Source organism: Lissotriton helveticus, chromosome 5_1 (genome assembly GCF_964261635.1).
Source record: "Lissotriton helveticus chromosome 5_1, aLisHel1.1, whole genome shotgun sequence".
In the NCBI taxonomy this organism is placed as follows: domain Eukaryota; kingdom Metazoa; phylum Chordata; class Amphibia; order Caudata; family Salamandridae; genus Lissotriton; species Lissotriton helveticus.
The window spans coordinates 303,806,952-303,829,876 of record NC_136065.1 but is presented as its reverse complement, the minus strand read 5'-3'; the positions used below and the strand labels follow the sequence as shown (position 1 = coordinate 303,829,876).

General features: G+C 43.3%; 1 protein-coding gene across 1 annotated transcript in view; it reads left to right on the top strand.

Annotated features, from left to right (window-relative positions):
* Positions 1–22,925, top strand: part of SLC25A33 (solute carrier family 25 member 33) — a 91,157-nt gene that overhangs the window by 959 nt on the left and 67,273 nt on the right. The window lies entirely within an intron of this gene.

The window sequence follows — 22,925 nt, the reverse complement described above, 5'->3', positions numbered from 1 at the left end:
CCCTGATTCTCACAATCAGAATTTCTATTGAATGTGGACAATTTGGCAGTATGTACTAACGGCTAGTCTACTTTGAAGGGGGGGGAACCCGGGTTCGAGTCTCGGCAGGGACGCTAATTATCCTTTGATTCTGGGCAAATCATATAATCTCCCTGTGCCTGTCAATAAGTCAACTGGTATTCATGTAAAGTCACTGATACATTCGGGTCGAGTTCGCGCTATATAAACAGCCCCCCCTCCTTAAAAAAAAAAACAACGCACACTTGGGGTTATGGATGTGGTTGTGTTCATTATGGCTGGGTCTGCCTGTAAAATGTGGTGTATACCCTCGACCCCGTTTACTGGCACAGCATGTACAGCTAATTCATATGCATGCCTTTCCTTCACTGAGGTACTTAAGAAAATCTAAACTTTTGGTAGGCTGCATTGAAGTCACTTGAGATATTTCATGAATTCCATTAAAGAAAGGAATTTGATCTAAACTGCAGAAAAATTCGAAGTGAATAACTTACTGACTTGTTAATCTGGCCGCTATGTTCATTAGATGGTGCCAGATTGTTTTTTTTTTTATTGTAAATGTTGGAGGCAAAACACTGTTTATTTAAGCAATTCATTAGGAGTACAGTGAAGATCTTTTATGTGGTTCTGTGTAGAATACCCTTTCGGTCTTGTACAAATCATTGCTGAGGAGGGAACATTTTCCTATTTAATTTATCTTACCACAGAAACGATTGCTGGTCCTACTTTTAGAGCAGCTCCTCTGTAACGATATGGGTCGAGGGCGTTCTTGTCTGTGTACATTTTAGATTTAGATTGAGCATTTCTTCCTGAGTCTCTTGACTGTGCCTTCTGTGAAACTTCATGTTTTTGGAATTCACCTCTTGTTTCAATTTGTTTGGTCTGTCTCAAAGTGATCTGCAGTGATAGCTTTGCGTAACCATATAGTGACACCAAACCACCAGTAATTTTCTTCAATAGAATTTTGTCTGACCGCATCAGTCTCTCTCCAAGTCTGTTGGATGATGCTCTAACTTATGAACCTTGAGTTGTTTTGTGGCTAGTAAGTTCAGATTTCGAGATGTGAATGGAAATTTAAATGGATAAAAACAGCTTCTCAAGATTAACCAGTTGGAGTATTGAAGCAAGTAGTATGGGCGAGTCCTGAGTTCTTTCCTGAAGTTCAGCAGTTTTGGGTATTTGGGTCCGGTGGGTCTTTTTTTTTGTGTGTGTGAAGGTTTTAGGTTTGATTTCTTGAGGAAGACTTAAAAAAGAATCATTCCTCAGGAATGTGGACACCACCATTCAACCCATATAGAGAATGCTTTACTTTTTCATGGTTGCAACTGTTCTCTCAGTGTGTGTGTGTGTGTGTGGTTTTTTTCCCCTGTATGCAGCATAACCAGTTCACCACTTACAATGCAAACTTCAGTTTCTGACTCCTTTTCATAGAGCACTTAATTAATTAGTAGTATGCTCTATAAATTTAATGGACAGTAGAGTTCAACTCATCTAATGTAGTTTGTTCGGCAAAGGGCCTAACTCCCAGCAGCCACATTATTATAGACCAAGATTGTTGCTTTAATATGGGATCTTGTGGCCCGACTATTACCAAGCACTTCCACTAGCAAAAAGCCAGCACCTGGGTTTTGCCAATGCTTCTTTTTCTTCTTTTGTGTGTATCATGCAGCTGTGCTGTACAGCATGACTTAAAAACTCGACGAGGCAAACCTTCAAGTTTTTGTCTTTGTGCCAGCGCTAGGAGTTCCTTCTATGAATAATAGAACGTGTCCTGAAAGAAGCGGGCTAATTAAACAGTGAAGTAATTTATGCGCGTGAGCAAGAGGTAACAGTGTGTTTCCTTACTTTCTTCAAGGCTGCGTAAGTTGATTGCATTGTAAGACCTGGATTTCTGCCCCCACCACTCTCCTCCCTACAAGGCAAGGGGATAGGCAGCTTAGTGATATTCAGGCCCAAGACGTGGAGGCTGCACACAGATCACAGAACAAGCATGCAAACCACTAACCTGCATCCCTAATTGACCCCAATCATGTCCGAAAGTAACCTTCTGCCCATCTTACTCCTGGTATTACTTTCTCCTTCCTCTCCAGTCTGTTCCCTTTTTATTTTTTACAAGCATTTGCATCATGCTTCAATCTGAGCTCGCACCATTTTTAGCCTTTGTTTAATCCTGTTCCTGTAATTCTGGCATTATCTTCCATCTGGTTGCTGATCCGCTGCATTAACCTCACCTGGCACTTTTGATGCACAGTCTGCATTACCTTCATTGGCGATATCAGCCTGGGGACACTGAAGATGACGCTACGTTTTCTGATGGTTTGTGTCACTCACTTCTCATTCTAATTCTAGGTGTTTGCTTTTTTTCTACTTCAGACTCGACTAAGCTTTTAGTTGTGTATGAAGGGAAGAGGTAGACTGGGCTGTAGGGAAATTGGGGTAGATTGTGACCACAGCATAACTGGCCTTTTGAGAAAATCTGATTGGCTAGTCCGACTCTAGGATTACTTTTCAGGAGCGAAGCAGGCTGGGCCTGTCTCCGAGGTGTTTAATTCTTTACCTGGGGTTTTATCTATATACCTGAGCGAGGGACAGCAGAAGGGGAGTGGAGTAGTGAAGGCAGAAGTGACCACAGGGAACACTCCAGAGGAAGCAAGCCATCTGAAGCAGTGGCTTGCTAGGAGGGCAGGTTTACTGTCCTGACCTAATGTGAAAGGCCTTGATAGCCCAGAGGGGCTGCTTGCCCTCCTCTTCTTAGCAGACAAGCTTCTGCCTTGATGCTATCAACATAGGGCCTGTGACAACCCCGGTGGGCTTGTTATCAAGTTCCAGCACACACGTTTACCATCAGATCAAATTGGGACTTCTAGTGTCTCCTTATTAGAGAAAATCTGTTTTCAGGGGCAGTCCAAACTCCGTACTGAAGGCCCAGGCATTTTGATTTCCGAGTATCAGACTGTTAAAACCAAGGAGGCCATTGAGGCGGGATTAGCATGGGGCTGCTCTATGGTGTGACCTGCACCCAACGAGTGACACATGACTGAAGTGTCTCACTTGATATCCGAAATGGAGGAAAGAGTTAGTGGCATTTCAGCAATGCTGCCATGGTCCACAGTGGAATCTACGTGTAAAATGGCCCCTCGCATGTCACAAGGCATGGCCCCTCTGGGACGAAACTCCTTGTTCTGCAAAGGAAATGACCTGGTTTAAAGACGTTCAATGCAATTTGAGATCTAGCTGTGCTGTTCGTGTCAGTTAGATTTTAGGAAATTATATGCATGTGAGGTGAACCAACACGGACTGGCATCCGCCGCTGTCAGTCCGTGTTTCTAAATAGGCCTGTTTGCTCTTGACAACCATGAACAGCACAGTGCTGAGGCTCACTCCATTCAGGTTTTACTCACTGATTCCATAGAGTCCAGAAATTGGGTATTAATCTGCTGAAGGTCTTCAGCAGATGAAAGGAGTTTGAATATAAAGCACCACTCCGGGAAAGAGCCGGCATAGGCGTGGTATTGTTTTACACTGATTTCCAAGAAGTAAAATAAAATGACTCCTTTCGGCGACTTGTCCGACCTTGAAAGTTTGGCTCTAGAAGAGTTTTGACGCTGTTCCGGCCTCCGGTAGATTCCAAGGCGCTGGCTGTCCCTCCAGGTACGGACGCCGCCTCTCACCTGTTTCAGGTGGACGGGGGCAGAGGAGGTTGGTGCAAACGCGGCTCCGGTATATTACAAGACCTTGGCGGCTCCCGCCAGGTACGGGCGCCGCATCTCTCCTGTTTCAGCCGCGGAGGGTGGTGCAACATGTGACTGGAATTTGCTTCCCTCTCGGTGTTTGCATCAGACACGAAACCCTGCACAAGGAAGTGATTTCCCTGCCTCGTCAGTAAATAGTATTTCCCCGAACAGCTGCTGCACACGTATAGGGAAAACGCCCACGGTTGCAAGACTGTTTTCCGGCGACTTTCTCGAGTTAAGGGCTTCTCACACCACGCCACTTTGCCGTCCTTGATATGACATTCGCCGGTATGTTGTTAACTGCTTTCTCAAAGGACAACATTGAACCACCTGTTTCGGTTGTGTGACGGGATGTTTTCACGTAAATCACATGACTATTTACATGCAGACATGCATTTTTAGGTCGAGCTGGCGTTGGAGCGCGAAGCGCTCCCGCCAGCGAGACTATAGTCACCTTCCTCCCTGTCAAGGGAGTAACAGCTGTGAACGAGCCCGATACAGACCTGGGCACGAGCCGACCCAGGTCTGTGAACGTGCTTCAAGGTTGAGCAGCTTGTGCACGTTTGTTGGACGTCAGGCGCTGCAAGCCCGCCAGACCAATTATCCCAGCATGAAACTCTACTTCCTGAGGCGCCACAAGACCAATTATCCCAGCAGGAGTCTCCACTTCCTCAGGCGCCGCAACAATTATCACAGCATGAGACCCACTTATCACAGCATGTCAACAGGCGCCCCAGGCTGCTGGAGCACTCAACTATAATTAATGTGCAGTTGAGTACTCCAGCAGCGTGGGGTGGCTCTCTGCATGCTGTGATAATTATATCTTTGGGGCCTCATGCTGTGATAATTAGGGCGGCATGCTCTATTTGCAGCACTGAACATTTTCAAAGAAGGCCAAGCAGTGACATTCATTGGAGACACTCGCCCTCACGCCCTCACCCCCTCACACACCTCCTCACCCTCACACACCTCCTCACCCTCACACCCTCACACACACCCTCACATACCCTTATCAGCACAGCACAACACAACACAACACAGCACAACACAACACAGCACAACACAGCACAGCAAAACACAACACAGCACAGCAAAACACAACACACCACAGCAAAACACAACACAGCACAGCACAGCAAAACAAAACACAGCACAACACAGCACAGCACAACACAGCACAGCACAGCACAGCACAACACAGCACAGCACAGCAAAGCACAGCACAGCACTGCAAAACACAGCACAGCACAGCAAAACACAGCACAGCACAGCACAGCAAAACACAGCACAGCACAGCAAAACACAGCACAGCACAGCAAAACACAGCACAGCACAGCAAAGCACAGCACAGCACAGCAAAACACAGCACAGCAAAACACAGCACAGCAAAACACAGCACAGCAAAACACAGCACAGCACAGCAAAGCACAGCACAGCAAAGCACAGCACTGCAAAACACAACACAGCACAGCAAAACACAACACAGCACAGCACAGCAAAACATAGCACAGCACAGCAAAACATAGCACAGCACAGCAAAACATAGCACAGCACAGCACAGCACAGCACAGCACAGCAAAACACAGCACAGCATAGCAAAACACAGCAAAACACAGCACAGCAAAACAGCACAGCAAAACACAGCACAGCAAAGCACATCACAGCAAAACACATCACAGCAAAGCACATCACAGCAAAGCACAGCACAGCAAAACACAGCACAGCAAAACACAGCACACAAAACACAGCACAGCAAACCACAGCACACAAAACACAGCACAGCAAAACACAGCACAGCAAAACACAGCACAGCAAAACACAGCACAGCAAAACACAGCACAGCAAAACACAGCACAGCAAAGCACAGCACAACCAAGCACAGCACAACCGAGCACAGCATAACCGAGCACAGCATAACCGAGCACAGCATAACCGAGCACAGCATAACCGAGCACAGCATAACCAAGCACAGCATAACCAAGCACAGCATAACCTAGCGTAATAAAGCACAACAAAACATAGCATAACAAGAAAATGGCATAACAAAACACAACAAAACATAGCATAGCATAACAAAACAAAGCATAGCATAACACAACACAACATAGCATAACAAAACATAGCATAGCATAACAAAACATAGCATAGCATAACAAAACATAGCATAGCATAACAAAACATAGCATAGCATAACAAAACATAGCATAGCATAACAAAACATAGCATAGCATAACAAAACACAACATAGCATAGCATAACAAAACACAACACAGCATAGCATAGCATAACAAAACACAACATAGCATAGGATAGCAAAACTAAACAGAGCATAGCATAACAAAACAAAGCATAGGATAGCAAAACAAAACATGGCATAACAAAACATGGCATAACAAAACATGGCATAACAAAACATGGCATAACAAAACATGGCATAACAAAACATGGCATAACAAAACATGGCATAACAAAACATGGCATAACAAAACATGGCATAACAAAACATGGCATAACAAAACATGGCATAACAAAACATGGCATAACAAAACATGGCATAACAAAACATGGCATAACAAAACATGGCATAACAAAACATGGCATAACAAAACATGGCATAACAAAACATGGCATAACAAAACATAGCATATCAAACAACAAAACATAGCATAGCAAAACAAAGCATAGCATAGCAAAGCATAGCATAACAAAGCATAGCAAAACAAAGCATAGCAAAGCATAGCATAGCATAGCAAAGCATAGCATAGCATAACAAAGCATAGCATAACAAAGCATAGCATAACAAAACATAGCATAACAAAACATAGCATAACAAAGCATAGCACAACACAACACAACACAACACAGCATAGCATAACAAAGCATAGCATAACAAACACAACAAAGCATTGCATAGCATAACAAAACAAAGCATAGGATAGCAAAAAAACATAGCATAGCATAACAAAACAAAGCATAGAATAGCAAAACAATACATTGCATAGCCTAGCAAAACATAACATACCAAACACAACAAAACATAGCATAACATAACATAGAAAAACAAAGCATAACACACACAACCACACACACACAACCACGCACACATAACCACAACCACACACACAACCACAACCACACACAACCACACACACAACTATCTATCTATCGATCTATCGCCCTCACTCTGTCTATCTATCGCCCTCACTCTGTCTATCTATCGCCCTCACTCTGTCTATCTATCGCCCTCACTCTGTCTATCTATCGCCCTCACTCTATCTAATCGCCCTCACTCTATCTAATCGCCCTCACTCTATCTAATCGCCCTCACTCTATCTAATCGCCCTCACTCTATCTAATCGCCCTCACTCTATCTAATCGCCCTCACTCTATCTAATCGCCCTCACTCTATCTATCTATCGCCCTCACTCTATCTATCTTTCTATCGATCTATCGCCCTCATTCTATCTATTTATTTAGATACTGATCGCCATCACTCTATCTATCGCCCTCACTCTATCTATCTATCGCCCTCACTCTATCTATCTTTCTATCGATCTATCGCCCTCATTCTATCTATTTATTTAGATACTGATCGCCATCACTCTATCTATCTGTCTATCTATCGCCCTCACTCTATCTATCTATCCCACTCACTCTATCTATCGCATCACTCAGCACCACCACAGCATCACTAAGGGGCACAACAACATCACTATGCGCTACCACAGGATCATTGAATGCCACAGCATCACTAGTCGCCACCACAACCTCTTTCAGCCCCACCACAGCATCAATCTGTGCAACCATTTACCAACAATTGGGTCAAATATGATCTCTCAATGTTTCAAGCTTTATTACAAATGTCACAAAAAGAGGTTAGTATTTCACTTCTGTTCTTGGATTTTCGTCACAATAAAATACACTGAACATATTCTTCACAAAAGTTATTTACAAAAGTTTAAGCTATTGCCATTATAAATTACAATAACTTTTATTTAAGTATTAATTATTAAAAAAATTCACATATTGCATTACAAATGCTATAGGTGTCACAAGTTATAACTATTGGCATTGTAAATGACAAAGCTATTATTTTTGCTATTTTCAAAACCAACACATATATAAAAAATGTGTCATTTACAATACCAATAGCTCAAACTTTCCTAATGCGAGACCTTATGCATTGCAAATGCTTGTGATTATAGATTCTAAGTTGGTTTTGCCGTCTCTTGGATGCAAGTTACATAGGACAAATTACATGAAAGTTTGATTCTCTTTTTATTATGCTCTGGCAAGTGTGATGCTGTGGATTCATCCAAAGAATAAAACACATTCTGGTGGTCTCTTAACGTCATTGCTGGAATTGTCCTACATTATTTCATGTCTTTGGGCCATTATTTAGTTGTTGATCTGCATTTACAAATGCCGTTCGTGTGGTTGATGTAATTTCACATAACAATGAAAAACGAGGCACTTGTCAGGAGCATACACTTAGCAACCTGAAAAGACTCTGTTTCACAATAGGAGAATGTATCTGGTCCTTATTAACTTCTATACGACCAGAATTGTGCAAAATTACTTGCAGTGCTTGCATATCCAGTTAACTGATGCCTTTTTTCAACACAAATTATTTATAACTTCCACCATTAATTTCCCACAAACTTTGATATCGTTGATGGCTAATGTAATAGGTAATACACTGCATTGGTAAACACTTATAAGGTCCCAAAGGCGAGACCTATTGGCTATACCAATGCTTGTTCCTAGATAGTGTTTATTGAAATATGTTACCTTTTTGAGTTTCTTACTGTTTCAATGTGGGTTTAGCAGTGGCTTAGTTGCTGTTGACGCGGCAGGCCAAGTGCACGGGGTGTACAGTTCCGAGGGCACCCTGATAATTGCTGTGTTTTGCTACCTCAGCAGCAAACAAAGGGGCAATTTTCCCTGCTGGCATCCGGGCCACTGGCATCCTTGCTACTCTGCTGTACAAAAGTAGCCACGGTGATCCAAGTGTGGAGAGACTCGGACTTTAAATAAACGTATAGAGGTTTCCATATTACTTTCCAGTGGCATTCAGGCTTTGGTGAGGGCGCAATGCCTGGTCTACGATAGAGGAGGAGGGGAGGTGGAGTCTGGGATGAGCGGGTAGAGGGCTTAGTCTCTGCTTGAAATCCACAGGGGGGGTTGGGAGGGGGCATTTCAGTGAAGTTTCGAATGACGCAAAGTCTTTGCACCATGAGGAAGTTTGGCAAACACCTATGTCATACCCTGTTTTCAAAAAAATCACTAATCTACTAAAAAAAATATCGTTACAAACCGATAAAGCCTTACTTGGCGGCAAAAGTCATGCATGGTCTGTGATGCCAACTTACAAGCAAATTAAACCACAACTCTACCTGCAAGAATGCTTCGGAGACCATTACAGGTGGAAATTAACCTTACTGAGATTGGGTTATTTTTCAAATAAAGATCTTACTCCAAAATGGCTACAGACTTGGCCATCCCTGACTGCCGTTTTTGTGGTAACGGAGCGGACCTCTATATTACATCTATTATGCATCTGCCCGGAATTACATAATTTAAGGACGCCACTCTTAAGCCAATCTTAAGAGAAACTCAAATCTGGATTTGCAGAGTGGCCGTCATAAAATGCCTCCTTGGTTCATCAGTCCAACTGTCTTGCAGGACTGTCAAATTCTTGTCACTAGCAGCACAAGAATTGGGAAAGAAAGATCCAGCACTAGAACTTGGAAGGAAAGAAACACTGAAACAGGAATCTTGGAAGAAGGCCATAAAGTAGACGGCCTAACTCTTTTTTTTAGATTTTTCTTTTTGTACTCCCTTTCTTTCAAAGCTCCTTTCTAGGACAAGCCTTAGGCATAAATACGCTCATACCAGTAAATGTTCCGGGATAGAAAGCCCTAGTGACTTAAGAAACTGGAAAGAAGGTAATTCGTAGCAGTTTTGCACTTTTCTCCTTCCCCATTTTTCGTTGGCATTAGCACTTTACTTACAATGGAAAGCACAGACATGTTTACATTGCTGTTACAATAATCTATTGCACCTTGGTACCATACCACGTTAGGCTTACGACAACTAAAAATGTTTTATTGCAATTTTTATTCTGCATCTGAATTATGTTTTCATCATGGTGGTATGTTCCACTCATTTTATGATTTTAACAAATCAAATAAAGGTATCGTTATCTTTGCACCATGAGGTAGAACATGGTGTGAGGGCAACGGGCCCGTGGATGCTGTGGAGAGGTCAGGAAGAAAGGTGGTTGTTGGAGCAGAGATGACCTGTGAATGGGTGATTTTTTTTTTTTTTACATTTTTTTATTGTTTAGTTAATTAAAACAAAAACAACGTTCCAATATGACCAAGTTAGAGCGAGGGCCATTTTCGAAGAGGTGGTAAAGGACTTCTGCAATGGGCTGAGTAGGTTGAAAATGGGGTAGGTGGCAGGTGTGCTTCAAGGCTTTTGGAAAAGAGTAGCTGATACCTGGTGGAAACTAGGGGGACTTAAAAAAAAAATATACTTTGTTTTTAGCAAAGGAGTGACATCTGCAACTCTGAAGTGTTAACTGGATGGGCGTATTTAGAGGGATGGCACACTTATCATACACTAGCTGTGAGTCTAGCGCTTTAATTTGGGGTGTGGGTAGGGTGTAAGATGGAGCGCTGAGAGACACCCACGCTGACTTGACCCTGGAGATCATTTTCAAAGAAAAGGTTTTAGTGGAGGAGTTGAGTAGGGAAAGAGATTCCATTACAAATTGGGATTGAAACGTTGCACTGTAACCACCAACAAAAGAAGATATAAACTGCAATTGAGTACATGTTCATAAACCTCTTTGGAGAGTAGTCTGTACGTTTACGACTCAGTTGGGTTAAGCTGTTGCGCGCCTGATTGTTGGTCTCTCATGTGGTTAGTGTTTTGGTTGTTTAACTATGATAAATAACACTTTCCCATGTTCACTAATAACAGCAACCCCAAGAACCAGCAAAATGGGTAGTCGATTTAAGCAATGCCAGACATATCCTGTACCTACCATACTAAGCTGTTGCAGTGCCAAAAGCCTCACTTGGCGCTCTGCTTGGGTGTCGAGTGCCTTTATTTTTTTCCACAGTTTTAGATTTTCAATAGATTGCCTGCTAGACCTGTACACCCCTTAGTGGAGCAGTGAGTGCCCAGTGCAATTCAGGTTCTGGTACCCTTCAGGACTTATGTGCTTAAAGTCCATTGGTTGTGATGGTCCTTTTCTAGATATGGAGGGTCAGAGCAAAAACATACTGGGCTTTCCTGTCTTAGAATCCAGCAGTCACAAGCAGCTTTGCGATGGTAATCACAGAGGTGGCTGATGCCAAGTCATGCTGACACTGCTGGTTACTCTAGCTTTTTGCACAGTCGTGAAATGTCCCTCACCCCCCCCCCCCCCCCTTCATGGTGTTGCTTCTGACCCAGGGTGGCTGCAGCTGCTCCTCTGAAGAGGTAGCTGGGACGTGCTGGTCGTAATGATTACATGATTGCATTTCTAAAAAACAAAAAAACGAAGGCTGCTGTTTTCTAGCCATGTTTGTATGCCACCTGCTCTTGGAGGCAAACATCCTAAGTTAAGTCTTGAACTGAAACCTTTTATACAAGTTATCAATGTGTTGTAGGTACGCTGGTCTTTTTTTATATAATCAAAGGAGAAACTACAAAGATGACATCGTTTTTTTGAGGCCACAATCACCCTACTCAAACAGGCCTTGGTGGAATCTAGGTAACCACATTCTTGGAGTTAAATGACTGGGTTCGACAACTTTCTTTCTTATATATATATATATATATATATATATATATATATATATATATATATATATTTTTTTTAGTACGATATGTTATTCTATAACCAAAATTACAACACGTGTAGGTTTTTACTCTGAAATATTAAGAAGATGATAAAGAAAAACGCATGGTTTGTGCTTGTGGCCTACATTGACATTTGTCTGGTTCTGTTTGTACTCTGCCTCTTCCATAGATTAGAATGGTCCAATGCTAATTCATACGAGTTCAGAACCCTAGACCGCTTTAGTTTTTTAGTCAAGCCTAATAGGCATCGCATGCACCGTTTGTTGCAAGGTGTATTGTGGCTTACCAAAAACCGAAAGACTTAGTCTGCCCATTCTCCACCATTGGTTGGATCTTTGTCACTCATTTGCTTTCTTATTGGTGTTCCGGCTTGTCAATTTTGTCTTTCTCTCATGGTGCATTCTCTTTACAATCTGTTTGGCTAGCATTACTTCTTCCACTACTTGCTTTTCAAGTACTACTTTTTTCTTTTACGTGAAGCACTCAATCACAGTGCGTGTTTTCAGACTGTTTCCTTTGTGTACATTTCTCCTTCTGCACTAAGTATTTCTCTGTTCTCTGACTGCTTCTCCCTGCCCCTTCCATCTTGCACTCACCTGTATGCTTCTGACCATTCCACGCCCATCGTGGTGCTTGCCCTCACCACTCGTGTTGCATTTGCGTCCCCTCCAGCCTTCCTTTTGCTGTTACAGAGCCTCCTGTGTTGCATCGGCCTTTCGCCTCCCTATCCGCCTCCATGTTGCCTCTGCTCTCTCCTGCCCGGCTTCTAAATACAAGTTTTTGTGCATTTTATTTTATTTTTAGTTACTAATCCAACTTGGATTGATCCAACTTGGATTGGTAACCAAAAAGAAAAAAGTGCCTTGGTCATTTTATAGGCATGTGTGACATGCTCCTACAAAATGAGGTAAAAAGGGCAAGACCTATTGGCTTTGCCATTGCTTGTTAATGCAGAATTTCCCAGAGGTTTCAGCAGCACACTGCAACATAAAATCTCTGCATTTTCCCGGATCCATGTGTGGAATAGGTCGTCTAATCACAGTTTTCGCTTTGCATTCTGAGACCTATCGTCCCGTTTTCCCATTATAAAGCCAGGACTACAAGTCACAGAATGAAAATCCTGTAGGTCCCAATTTTCCAGTTTGCCTCTCGCTGAACCCCAGCATTACTGTAGCCCCACTGTGTACATTACGCATACTCCTGGCTCTCTGGTCACCTTCTCACCAGTTTGCTAATTTTGTAGTCTGTAGATGGTATAATCCCAAACGTACTTTCGTGTGGAGATCTCTAGCTCCCTCTTCCTCCATCTTGTACTGTTCATGTATCCACCTTGAACACAATGCTTCTTTCTAGGTGCTTAGCAAAGATTTAGCAGGCCTGTCTGGGACAGCGTGGTAGCATTAGTTTCCTTCTTTTTACCTATTCAGATTTTAAACACTCACCACTCGTAGATAATCCTGATCTATGTTCATATCCACGTGTATCCCTTCCTTTCATCGTTTGTTCGTGTCTCACACTACAGACTGGTTGTTATTTCCGTAACTACTGTACTTTCTTGGCCTTGAGTCACACATACAGTGTGCGGTAGTGCCACTTTGGAAGGCTGATGTAAAGTTGCATCATGTCTGGCAAGCTTTGAGCTCCGACAGCTGCTTCTAAACAAGCCACTTTACTTCCACGCAACAGTCAATATTATTAGACCAGATGACTCCTGCATTCCCAGGTGCACCTTGGTCAATTCTGTCCTGAGCAAGCTCTAGAAAGTGACGCCAACACAAAAGCACTAATTAGAGTCTGGCTTATCCAGCAGACTGAGTAATCCAAATAGTTTGAGTAGAGCAGTGCTGTGGTATAGGGTGTGGGGGATGGGGCACGGGTGAATGTGTGGAAAGACTGTGCCAACACTGAGTGACCCGAAGGTTAGGCTGCTGATTATTGTTAACTGTATGGTACCAAGATGGCTGTTTGGGCTCCTGACACCCTACATCTTTAGGTCCATGTACCTGGAAGCTGCAAGCTGCTAAGGATCTTGGTTATTTGAATGTGTATGCTAGCATACCTGCTTGGTTCTGGATCAAGATAAAATCATGTGTGGTAGGAACCAGCTGCTTGGGTCCAGAGTGACCTGGCTATAAGGTGCCTTAACTGAAGTGACTTGTCCAGGCTGTGCTACATCTGTTTGGTACATCAACAGGGGAGGAGCAGCGGCGTGGGCCTGGGGTTCCAGAAGCCCGCTTGTGCTTTGATACTCTTTTGTCTCAAAGGTGGCATGTCTGTCAGACTTATTGTTATGGTCTTGGGTTACTTCTGTCTGTAAGATAGGATTCCTGAAAAAGAAATGCAAGTTTTGCCATGAATTCAAAGTATTTGTTATGTCTGAGAAGGAAGAGGCTGGTTGGGCTATAGGTAGCCCTTGTCTGTATGATACGATGACTGTCAGGGAGCAGATGGTTTTGACCGAGGTGCCATGTGTCTGTACTATAGTATCCCTGTGAGGAGATGGCCTGTTGGGTGCTGGGATCCCTTTGTCTGCATGGTAGGATTTCAATAAGGGAAGGCTGGTTTGGCTCTGGGTACCACAAGTCTGTACAGTAGGATGCTTAGAAGCTAGTTGGTGATGTGGCACTTGGTGCCATGTGTCTGTACGTTATGATTTTATATGAGGGGAAGCATATTTGGCCCTAGGTTCGCTGAGTGTTTGCGGTAGGATGTCTGGGAGGTTGCGGCTGGTTGGGTTCCAGATTCCCTGTGTTTGTATAGGAGCATGCATGCCTACAAGGGACTGACTAGTTTGCTCTCAATTTACTAGTGTTGGCTGATCTTGGGGGCCCTGTATTTTCTGCAGATATGCAAAACAAATGGTAAAAGGTCATTAAGGCATGTACATCATGCATGTGTCTTCAAGGATATTCGTCCTCCAGTGTTGCCTATGCCTCTTTGCCAACTATGATTGAAGAGGGGCCCATGTAGGCTTCCAGGCTAAGCACGTCTACCTTTTGCAGTACTTGCCATTGGATGGTCAGAACAATGCAAACCCCACGATTTCCTGGCAGAGGAGTGCAATCTCAACTATACGTCCGTTATGCAATGCAACTCCAGACTTCTGGCTGGTCAGAACAGTGATTGGCTGTTTATTACTGCTCTGAGAAGTAGTGCTTCTCTGTTACTGGATGGTCAGTGGTGTTCCCCGTGCCTGACTTTTATTTTGTTCTTCAAATTCTTCATTTCGGTCAGTTTAGATAATAAAAGCACGTGTATTAAAACATCAATAAAATGAATTGCAAAAATATAAAAGCGGTACAAAATGCTATATGCAAAACAAAAATGACAACTATCATATGGAGAACAAAAGCAGTTATCGGGTAGACTCAGCAGCATATGCCCACTAAATTCACTGGGGGTATTCAAGGGCACATCAAATTTCAGTTGTCGTCATGATCAATACTCATCATCCTAAGCATGCTAATCCTAAGCATGTAGACCAGTACACAGATGGTTACATCTCGCTTTAAGGAAACCCCAAGGAAAAGGGATGAATTGCAATCTGGTGTAGCAAATATAAACCGACATTGGCAATAGGGAAAGCCAAGGTGAGGGCTGAACACTGGGCAAACTTAGTCTATGCTTCCTTGACCAAGATACTAGGACCTTTTGGAAAATGGTTAGCAATAATTCCTCACCTAAGACTGCACTGAATTGTAATATTGCCCAGAGGCATGGGTGACGAGCTTCAGTAGAATATAGTGCTCCGCTGATAGTGCGTCAGTATGGATAGATCCTGACCCACTCCAATTAATCTAATTTTCTCTGACAGAGGTAATTACAGCTATTGTGATGCGTCCATCTAATAACGCACCTGGCCCCAATGGCATCCATATGGACCGTCGCACGGTCTGGGCACCTTTCTTAACTAATTTTGTTTGTTCATGCCTGGGAGGTTGGCTTTCCAAATTCCTGGAAGTCAAGGTTTATTGAACAGGTGTTCAAAAAGGGGAAGCATCAGGAGCCATCCTGTTATCGTCCTATTTCCTTCTTGGACCTAGTTGAATTAGTGGGGCGAATCATCTTGGATAGGCTGGTAACTTGGCACAGACAATAACATCTTCTCCAAGGAACGGTACGGCTTTCGCTCTGGACTTAGGACGTAACACAGTATCTTAAACTGCATCTCTTGATTCGAAAGAATAAATTGGCCAACCGCAGTTCCATTCATCTTGTTTGTATGGACCTATCAAGCATGTATGTAGATCAAAGCTTTGTGCTCTGGTGAATTTTATGGGGGTCGAGGAGGGGTTGGTGTCCTTATTGCGGGTACTGTATTTCGATCTTTCTACCTCTGAAAATTGTGGATCAGGTATAATGTACTGAGGCTAACACGCAGAGATCGCTAGCGCTGTATCTTGGCCTCTAGTTTATTAATGTACAATAGAAATAAAATAAACACTGTCCTTCTGGAAGTAAGGATGTATCTACCAGTTGTGAAAAACAGTCCGTTGCCTGTGCTCCGTTACACCGATGATTCATTCCTGCCAGCCAGAACCCCTAACTGACTTAAGACCCTTAGAGCTGGGTTCGTGAGTTGTTTTTTGTATTATTTATTTTTTATTTAATTTTTATTTTTATTAAGGAGAACTTGAATTTAGAGACATGCAAACCCATTCTGTTATAATTCTGGGAAAGTGCATGGTGACAGTTATTTTTTCCACCCTATTCGGGCGTAACATTTGAGCAAAACAATACCTGGGCTTCTTGTTTGTTGAGCAGGAATCGTGTTTTTCACGGGCTCTATTTTTAGTTTTCCTCCAGGCTTGGGAATAAGCCCATTTGCCCGCTTGTGGAGATTTATAAACAAGTGTATTCCCGTTCTCATATATGGTGCAGGGGCTACTGTAATGTTAAAGATTTCCAGACTGAAGAAAAGTGGGTGCTTAGAATGATCCTAGGGGTTCCAGTAAGCGGACCCAATTTTATGGTGCACGAAGAACTAGGTCTAAATTATGTAGAGTAGCATATTAAACTGGCAGCTTTGTTTTATGGGGCTCTATTTGGACTAATGGCCAGGCCACTCTTAACAGGGACACTACTGTGGATTGCCTGTCTTGTGCTCTAGGCCCCTCGACACATTGCTTCAAATATATTCAGTCTAAGTTTTTAAAATTGAGTAAACCCTTTCTCTTCCTAAATACGAAGATCCTTAGACGGGAAGCTAAAGTTTGGGTCACAAATACTTTTTGGGTGAGTAGGGTACAGAACAGAGACCCGTCTGAGTCTGTAAAGTACTCCTTTAAAGAGTACGCACTGATTCAAACGAGCCCTGGGCTGAAGCCAGATCTGGAATGGGTTAGTCACCCCAAGGAAAGGATGTTACTCACCCGGTTTCGACTGGGATCAATTAGATGGAAACTTTTCTTCCCTCTAGGTCAGTACGATGTAGCTAGCATATGCTGTTGCCTCTGTGACTAAACTTCTCATCAAGCCCCTCTTCATTTTGTTTTCTTCTGTAAATATTACACGCCTTTTTATCCCAAGTTGTAAAAATTTACAGTTCAAAAAATATAGAGCAGCATTGATTTTGTGGTCTCTGTCACAGAGTTGGTTGCTTTTTAAAATCTGCTATTATACATCCCCTGGCTAGTCAAAGCAGTGGATGACATCAGCAGCACCCACACGTTGCCCTACAGCACAAGACTTTATTCTCTCTTCTTGCTATGGGTCCTCTGTTTTATAGATTATTGTGGACTGTTCTTGCATTCCCTGATCCTGCTGTGACGCAGAGTGAAGACTATGCTGGCCCTACTTGCTTCTCTTGTAACCTCTCACAATGCGAAACACATGGTAGTGATGTCCCAGGAGGGGGAGTTGGTGGTGCCGGTGCCCCTCTGTAAATATCCTAAACAGACACTGCCTATGATGATGAGGTTTTTTTTTTAAACCATTTTTTCCCCCTTTAATAACATTACAGGCATATCACATCATTTCAGAGCACATGTTGCGTCTCCATTGCATTACATGTGACAACCGTGACATTACGACAATATCAGTAAGAGTTTCTGGTTCAGCCTGTTTAACCAGCATAATGCCAAAAGAAAAACACTTTTAAACCAACAAACCTGTGCAGTGACCGCTCCTCATTTGGTGGTAGCCAATTGTAGCAATGACATAGTGCAACCTTTCCTGTGCATATCAAGGGAAAGCCCTCAAGGCTTGCAATAAGACTATCGCGGCAACTAAGCATGACTAGATAAAGCAGCATGGTGCCTGCATAGCAATTACTGGGGTTGGTAGCATAGGTCCAATAAAGATGTACGCAGCAGCAACAGTACCACAGAACAGCCGATATGGAGGTGGAGGTACCTGAAGCAGGTTTAAGTGCTAGGAGGAAATCCCAGACATCTCAAGTGTTCCAGAAGCACTCCACTGTGAGCGGAGCAATAGTGAAACACGTCAGCCAGACACTTGCTATGTGTATATAAATCAGTCAGTAGGGTTTCCCAGTCCACTGCAATAGGATAGTTACGCAGCCCATGAGCCTCTTCTCGCCTACACGGCCTATGACGTTCATGTTTACATTGCACTTACTCTTGCAATCCCTGAGAGTATTTGCTTTTTCCTGAATAGTGTGAATAGAGTAGCTTCCGTGTAGCTGAGAGTTCATATTCTGGATGGGAAACTTGAACATGATTGGCAGGTGTGGAGTTCAGGCATGTTCGTATTGTACATTTTTTTTTTTTTTTTTTTCTTTTTTCAGAGTGCCTGGTTAGTGGATATTTAAAGGGTTCAGAATCCATGCTTGTGTAATCCTTGGCCTCTGCGGAGCGCACAGACCAATGATCAGGTGTGCTAAATGTGATTATATGTGTAATGTGAAATTAACACGAGGCAAGCAAATTTGTGCAGGAGAATGGGAAAATGGTGCTGTAGATGGAAGAAATGAGGTGTGAGATATACAGATTGAGTGCTTCAGAAAGAGATGGATAAAAAGAGCATAATTGTCTAACAGTCTGCAGAAGAGAGTGGTGCGAAGAGCATGGGAGTGACTGAGCCACTGAAGACCCTGCCCCTTCGACAGACCACAATTATGTTTAATTCAGCCTGCTTAAAAAGTGTGTGTGCGTGGTAGATATATATATATTCTACATGATCACCCATTGTAAGGGGCTCTGACTATTGACATACCTACCCCACCCCCCAAAAAAAGAATCCCACCCAGAGACGCCACTGCACCTGGACTAATTCCTCGATATATCAACTGAGCGGGGTCTGGTGTTCTGTCTGTAGTAATCTTCAGTCCTTCTAGTAGGCCTAATATTTAAAAGACAAACTGGAGACCTTAGTTCAAATCTAGGCTTTGTTCCTTGAGGAAAATATAAAATGCAGTTGTGGGCCAGCCAATTGATCCACGTGCTTCAGATAGTATAGGATTACAAAACCACAATCTTTCCACATACTGTTCAGTATGGAATGCTGTCCCAATGACATGATTGTAATATGCACTGAGGATGGATTAAAACTAAGCAAGATGTAAATATTTAGTTCTAATAAATACAGAGCCCAACAGCTCAAGTCCTGCAACCCCAGCCTCCAACTGCCACAACAGTCCGTGTTTCGGAACCAGAACTCTGGAACAACAAAACCGAGACACAGCTGGAGCCAATAAACAAGAATGCTAAAAATAACTATAGATGGATCAAGGCAATATCCTTTCAGGCTTAGAGTGCCACATCAATTTTGCAAAAAATAAGAAGAAAACACTGGGTGGTTCCCAAGTTTAGGTGGAGAGGAGCTTCTGTGTGCGGCACTCAAAGCCTGAGAAGATATGGTCTTGACTTTTACTGGGTGTTTCTTTGTGTCTGGTCAAGACTATGGCTCTCCGATGACATCTAACTAGAGTGAAACACGTCTGGGGTTGCTTTTATTCCATCCAGGTTGGTTTGGATGGTATTTTACCAATCTAAAGCTGTAAAACTGTGCCTGGAGTGGTAAAAGGCGTTTTGTCATTTTTCAGCTCCGTTTGGAGGCACTATGCTAATCCTGTGCCTAAAGACTGCTGTAAAAATGGAAAAAGGCTTTGTCCCTCTAACTCGGTGTGGATGCCACTGTGTTAATCCTATGCTTAAACTCTGCTAGAGAAACAGACATTTGAGCTCAGCTGATACGGAGTGTCGGTGGTGGGGTGGGTGTAATATATAGTAAGAATGCAGCATCTCCTTTCCCTAACCAAGAACAGCCAAAGCTTACCAGACATCAATTCGTTAATACCCATGCTTATGTTACATAATCTTGTAGTATTCTTTGTTTTCTTTGTTTTCTTATCAAAATGGTACTGCTGCTAGTCTGAACCTCGCTGGTTATATTTGAAGTTTGTATAACTCCTTGTCCATCACTACTATTGCTTCCACCAACCTCCTCGTGCTCATTGCTATGCATCCATGGGGAGTACACGCGCCAGAGCTCCCAGAAGAACCTGCCTTCTAAGCCTCGTCCGACCTTGCAACCTGGGAACATTCAGTCGCTCCCTCCTCCCCCCGCGCTGCATGCTTTCCGTGATGTGGTCTGGGCAGCGCGCCACAGACGACAGACGAGCTGTTTGCACAGCAACTCGTGTTAAAGACCGCATGTTGCATAAACTGTCCTCTGTGTCGCTCGCTGCTGCTTCGAGCCGGGCCCAAAAAATAAAGCCCAGGTCATCGAATACGGCCTGAAGGTGGAAATAGGCTGCTTTTAGTCCAGTCTGCCGGTCCTATTGAGCTCACAACCCACGTGTTCTATTGTACAGGCCTCTGTGCACATTCTAGACGGTACCTTTTGTTAAAAGCGTGCGTGGGTGATGGAAAGGGGGACATGTTTTGTGAGGGTGCAGGGCAATGGCTGTTGCAGATTTTGGGTGCGTGTTGCCGGTTATGCAGTAAGTATTCCCTCGCTTGGAGTCTGTCGACCATCAATCTATCTTTTTTTTTTTTTTTTTTGGTTAAAGACGTTTATTGAGGTCTGCATCACATACACAGCATTTGCCTACAACCCTGAGGCCGGCTGCCATATACTTCAATACTTGTCAAAAGTAAGCAAACAATCGTCCCATCTGACAATCTCGGCCAATAACCTGTTAATGACCGTGTAGCAGGAAGTCCATTTCTCATTCTCGAAGAGATCCGTGTGCGTCTTTCTTTTACATTTTATAACCACAAACAAACATGTGACTCAATAGGTTCGGCAGGTGACATATTTTGCAACGTGCCCCCTTCCCATCTTGCAGATTGGTAGAGCAACCGGTACACACAACCCAAGTCCGTTAATGACCATCAATCTATCTTCATGCATGCAACACACCGGCCACAGGATGTCCTCGATTGGCCTGTGTTCTCCAAATTCTGCATTGGGAGCACATAGTGGCCCCCTGTCTCCATGGCTGCCTTCTGTGACCTGGGAGACTTCATTGCTTGCTGGCTTGTATTCGGGTGACCATTGCAGAATGGGAGGCAGTTTCCTTGCCTTTGTACTGAGTGAGCTCTTCTCCTACCAGGGAATTAAGTCACAGGGAACGTCTGGACTGTTGCTGTCTTTTTGCAGCGTGTCCTCCCACAAGTGACAAATGTGTGAAGAGCTCTACACTGTTTTTCAAGCTCTGTTTGCTGGTAGTAGTGTTCTTCGTGGTAGAAACAAATAAGTTGTAAGGTCGGCAGAGTTGCAATCTGGAGGCTCCAGGATATTGGGGGTTCCTTCTACACCCCCTCCTTGCTTAAATGTGCATGAGCCGACAAGGAAACCTGGCACGTAGACATGCAGCGTCATGGAAAGTGGCTCCTGATGCAGATTGGTGCCACTGCTGAGGCCTTCCCTGGTGGCCTTAAACCACTGTTGGTTTGAAGATCTGTAGACACCAAAGTTCTCACAAATTTTTAATTACAGTTGGTGCCACCTTAATTGGTCGCTTCAGAAGCTGCTCTAGATGGAAAAATAAATTGCCAGTTTAGGTGAATGTATCTTGAAGGAAAATTACAACCTCTTCAATTAAAAAAAAATAATAATTTTTTAGGAAAATTATTATATATGGAAAAACACATGCTATGACTCTTATGAAAGCTTCCCCTGCCCGAAACGTTTTTTGGGGATCCTTTCTCAGCTTCGTAGCTCCTCTGTAATGTGCTGAAAGACAGTCCATCATAAGCGTTGTGGTTTAGTTCAGATCGTTTTTTTTTTTATTAGAAAGTTCAGACTGCACCAAGCAGTAATGGCATTATTTACTCTTTGCTAGAGTACTTTGACCCTCTCTCCGAGCAACAGTTCTTCTTACCCACCAGAGCAACTACTTGTGATCACTCCTAGATACATGCAGGCAGCAGTATTCAAATATTGTTTGTGGCAAGACTTATTCCGAAACGAAGATGGGTAGCTGTGGTGAAACTATGTCTAAAGAGTCTCATGGGTGTAGCTATCAATAGTGCAACAAGTGCTGGTTTGTGAAGGTGGGCCTGAGCACACCAATTGTAGATATTCTTACTACCAGACTATGGTAGAGGGGCTTATTCTCCTTGTGTGCATTAGGACCCCAGGTACCCTTGTTACACCACTTGAAAGCCCCTAGTAGATGCTGTTTGTTTATTTTGTCAGGATGCCTCCCTGCTTCAAACCAGTCCAAACTCAGGAAAACGCGGCCACTGCAGCAACTTTACAGCCATATAGCAATTCCTAGGACGCTCAGCCCATTTCACAAAGGATCCCATCCTATGCCAGTACACCAAATCCGCAGTGATGGCCTATTTGGATCATTTCAAATGCGAAGTGCGTCTGGGGGCCATATCTGGGCCTTACTATTGGATAAGTTGATATCCTTTGACACTGTCAAACAAGAACATATGATGGTTGTGGACTGGCTGTCGGAGGTTGATGTCTGTCACCTTTCTTTGTTGTGGATTGTCTTTCACACTGCCATGTGGTGGGCAACATTATCTTCCATTTTACTGCTTTTTAAAGTAGAAAGCACTTTGTTGAACATGGCTCGGTCTTTTTTCCCATGTTTTTTTTATGTTTATCAGCTGCGTTTAATCACACTATGCAATAAGATGGATGTGTTTTGTGCAGTTTGCCTCTACCCAACACTGAGCCCTCATGTCACCCTCCCCTCCTTTTACTTCTACCCCCCCAAGCCCTCAAACTTGAAATCACCCTTGCCTTCATTTATCTCTACCCACCCAGAAACCCTAACGCCACTTTTTTTTAAATGACATAAAAAGTATTCTATTTAAAAACAATACTTGGCTGCGTGGTAAAGGTATGAATTCCTGCGTACTAAAGACTGTGGTAAAGTTGTTTCACCTC